The 4,784-nt window shown below is 34.9% G+C and overlaps 1 protein-coding gene across 2 annotated transcripts in view; it reads left to right on the top strand.

The window, feature by feature from the left end:
• The window catches only part of CFDP1 (craniofacial development protein 1), a 145,048-nt gene that overhangs the window by 15,823 nt on the left and 124,441 nt on the right, over positions 1-4,784 (top strand). The gene's annotated exons all lie outside the window — the stretch shown is intronic.

Below are 4,784 nucleotides of genomic sequence, written 5' to 3' on the forward strand. Positions count from 1 at the left end.
CCACCGCGCTTCCCAAGCGGCGCACTATAGCAGTGCTCCACCGGGCCGGCCCAGTGATGCTGTATTTTCAAAGTTCCTCTTTAGTGCTTCATCAGTGGCATGAATTTCCTATGCATGGATATTCTTTTGATAGAAAATATAATTCAGAACTTTCTATGAAACGTGTTAATATGTAGAAACTCCTCTTCCAGGCTTCTAACTCTCATTTTTACCCTTATAATTTATTTGCTACTGAAAAACATCTTGAATCGCTTTCTTGCATGGAAGTAGTAAGATTATTAAAAATACTAAAGGTAATAGACAAATAAGCAAGTTTTGCTATCTAATTGAGGTCTTGAAAATTGGAGACCATCTGGTTATTTTTTTCTTTTAGAAACACTATGTTTATTCCATAGTTCATCATTCTCAACAGAATTTTTCCTTTTCATAAGCGCTGTGCCTCAGCCTGCAGTATAACATATGCTCGTTTATAATCATCTTTCAGTTTATCACATATAAAGAGAGGAATTTAAAAATTGAATGCCCTACATAATTGAATAGCCTTACATAATTCACTGTTTTTACTATGGTACTGTGTATAGGGTTTTTTGTTTTTTTGTTTCTGTTTTCTTTTGGTACCAAGAATTTTCTTGAAGAAGGAAACAGTGTGTTAATTTATGTTCTAGCACAAGCTCCTTAATTCAAAATGTTTTCCTGTCATGTACCCACACCACTGGAACATACTTTCCAAACACTGATACTCCAAACCACATCTGTTGACATTGTGGTTATAATTTTACCATACAGAATCCTTTATATCACCCTCATGTTTAAATCACACATGTAATAAGAGAATTTTCATGTTAGCAATATCACATTTTTCAAGTTGCATTGAAAAATACTTTGCTAACCATATAATAGTTTTCAATATCATAAGCCAGATTCTGAATACTTTAATCTGTGGTGTGATTGGAAAGTTGTACTTGAACCACCTTCTTTGCCACAGATTTACCAACATTTCCAAGCAAACATCACTAATGCAGTCTTTTACTGATATCTTGGCAATGGTTTTAGTTTTAGCAATCAAAAGGGCTTCTTTGTTAAAAGGCTATAATCTTTAGCAACCTCCTTTCTCAGAAGTCTGCAACATTCTAATGTAATATGTAGAATTTTGCATCTGCTTCTATTGGCTTTTTAGTTCAGTATTCTTTCTTTCAAAGATTTCTTTTGATTTTGAACTTATTTATTTATGTTTTGTATGTAAATGCCACTGAAGTTTTGATGGATTTGTTGCTTCATTAGCCAAAACATCTCTGCAAAGAACTCACTGTGGTTTTAGCGCTGCATGATCTGAAACCAAATTTAATATTTGAAGGATCATAGAATAAAACCAGTATGACCTTAGTTGGTCTTCATTTTGTTTGGAATCACTTCCATTAACATCATGTAGTTTACTACTACGGTAGCATTCAGAAAAGGTGTGTGTTTCCTTTATAGAAACTCAAGCGAGACCTGTTTTGTCATTAATAAGTTAGGATTAAAAAGAGATGATACCAATTTTGCTTTCTTAATTTAGTTACTAATTTTAAAATATAAATTTTAAAAATCACACTTGATTAACAATTAAAAGATTGTAAAAAATAACACATTATAGGGCCGGCCCGGTGGCGCACTGCTACAAGTGCGCCGCTTGGGAGCGCGGCGGCGCTCCCGACGAGGGTTCGGATCCCACATACAGACCGGCCGCTCACTGGCTGAGCGAGGTGCGGGCGCAGCACCGAGGGTTGCGATCCCGTTGCCGGTCCCGGTCCGGTACGGGCGTGACACTGAGGGTTGCGATCCGTTGCTGGACACGAAAAAAGACAAAAAAGGGAAAAAAAAATAACACATTATAAAAATAAATGCTTACATTTTATTATATTTTGGGGTTTTATTTGACAAAATAACCCTAAAATATCACACATTGTAATGTGGTCTTGTTGTGCATGACTGATAGACAATAGACAGTTCATATCACATGCGACTCACCTTGTAAGTTTGACAATAACTGAATTTATCTATTCTCTATTTAATGCAGTGAGTCTACTGATTATGTCTTGAATATTGTGACATTGTCAAGTTTCTAAGTATTCCCAATTTCTGTACTGATTTCATCCAGAACTAATAACAGGTAGTTTTGTATCCCACACTTTGAGTAGCTCTATATATATGATTCTATTCACATTTTTCCCCTGTTACCCCAGTAATGTACTTTATAGCTATATTTCTCATTCAGTCCAAGATCTAATCCAAGATTAAATACATCTGGTCTTTTTTTTTTTCTGCATTTGTTCTTTTTAACCTTGTTGAAATTAGAACTGTTTTCAAGTCTTTTTGGTATTTCATGGCATTGTTTTTTTAGACAGTCCAGGCCATTCGTATTACAGAATGTCCCTCAGTTTGGATTTCTGCATCATTTCCTCGTGATTATTTCAGATTAATCATGTTAGACAAAAATGCTAATTGATGATGCTTCTCATCCATCAGGAAACCCAATATTGGTGGCAATAAGTTAGACCATTTAAAGCAATATTTCTCAGAATTTTCCATTGTAAGGCACTTTTTCCCTTGGTAATTAATTATTTTGGGGATCCATTAAATAAGTATTGATGATGTGAATTAGTAAGGCATTTTGCTGCCAGGAATTGTACTGGAAACTATTGAATTATCCAATAGAGGGTAGCAGAACACTGATGGTAAACGTTCACCGGTTTGGAAAGCTTATAAAAATAATATAGAAAGTATATTAATGTACCATTAGTAATATAGGTTTAAATAAATGTTTAGAAGTTAAGTCTTTCTTGGCTTGGATTATTTCCCATGTGTCATGTAAAATATCTAAGAAAGATTTATTTATAACTTTACCAGTGGTCCCACATAGAGAATATGAAAAGCTGGTGAATAACTATTGCTATGAAAAAATCATTAAATATTTGATCAAATTAAATTTTGTGGATTTAGAAATATAATATAGCTGTCTGCCACAAATTTTCTATTTCATTTTCGAAAGCAAATGGATGGTAATTTTAAACACTGGATGGGTATTCAAGGATTCTAGGGGCCGGTTGGTTATCTCAGTTGGTTGGAACACAGCCTTATAATACCAGTGTTGGCGGGGTTTGGATCCCAGTAGGCTCCAGCCAGCCACGAAAAAAAAAAGGATTCTGCTGTTTCCATCCTTTGTCAGAAGAGGGCAGCACCATGTCTCTGTCAAAAACAAAACAAAGAAATGAGTATGGAAGCCCTTTTTTCGTAAATTCCATACTCTCACACACATGTATTTTATATTTCAAATGCTTATCACTTAAAAAAATCATACATTACAGAAATATATAGCATTTCACGTGAAAGTTCGTGAACTCCCTCTCCCTGAAGAAAACAAAAACCCTGTTAAGAGTTGGCATAGGGGCTGGCGGCTTAGCTCAGTTGATTAGAGTATGGTGCTGGTAACACCCAGGTCCAGGGTTCAGTTCTCGTACTGGCCAGCTGCCCTTCCCATAGTTGGCATGTTAGTATGTTGGCAAGATTTTTTTTTTTTTAATTATTTGTAGTTAGATTTAAGTATTATGAGAAACACTCATAGGGGAATTTAGGAGATCTGAATTTTAATTGACAACCAGGTACAAATTTGTTGTGTAGGTTTTGAGCATATTTTTTATCTCTTGATGTCATTATTCTGTTTTTCTTTTGTCTTTGTATCAAGTTGAGAACATTACTACATCTTTAAGAAATGTGAGAAAGAGCTAGTGATGACTGGGAAGAATTTGTAAGTATAAGCATAAGGTAGTGTTAGCACAAAGTCTTTTAGTTTTTCGAACTGTGTTTTAATGGTTAAACTTTGGATTTTTGCCATTTTATTTTGTTTTCTTTTCCCCCCACTTGAAAAATGTATAGCTTATTAACCTTGGGGGATGGGGGGAAATGGTATTTTTTTATCTTTCCTTATCACATAACCTGCTGAGCCAGTTAGCTCAGACTTTCCTAAATGATTCACCTTTTGGAAAAGGCCAGTCATGGAAAGTTTCTGCCCAAATAAAGACTTTTCAGGAAGTTCTGAGTAAGTGAAAATGAAGTTAAAATGGAACTTCTGCTGAGAACACTTGAATTAACTCTTTCTAATAATAAGCCTTTTCCTGTTAAGTTTCTGCCTTATGTCTGAGAGGTGGACTATAATTTAACAATTTTCCTACTTCAAGATATTTTAATAGCTGAATCTCTTATTGCTTGTTAAAAGTGAAATAATAGGCATACTACCAATGAAGAGTAATCTGCTGGTGTTACTTTGTGTCAGTTAGCAAAATCCCTGAGAAAAATATAGCAGTTTACACAATATGTCTCCTAGGGAATATGGATAGGACTTCGGCTGTAAGAAATTAAGAGATACTCCCATAAATTATCCTTTTTCTGTGTTTCTTTTATGGCACTTAGTATATATCATGTATGTGTTGTCATGACATACTATTGTGCAGGCTGTCCGGCCGGCAGAGTCCATGTCATTTTTTTTTTTACATGTCCAACATCTAACACAGTGCCTGGATCTAGGTTGGATTTCAGAAAATGTTTACTGAATTGTCTTAGGTGGCTGCTATAAAAGTCTTATAAGTCCTTTGGTAAAACAAATAAAACACAAAACCAAATGTGTGTTCCATAAAGGCTGCTTTTCCTTTCCCTGTAATTTGGACCACTTGATCTTCATCTTTTCTGTCACCAAAATTCTGAAATTGCAAAGTAGTGTGCCTCAATATGGATCTTTTTTTTTTTTTTTT

Source organism: Galeopterus variegatus, unplaced genomic scaffold (genome assembly GCF_000696425.1).
Source record: "Galeopterus variegatus unplaced genomic scaffold, G_variegatus-3.0.2 Scaffold1462, whole genome shotgun sequence".
NCBI classification, from domain to species: Eukaryota; Metazoa; Chordata; class Mammalia; order Dermoptera; family Cynocephalidae; genus Galeopterus; species Galeopterus variegatus.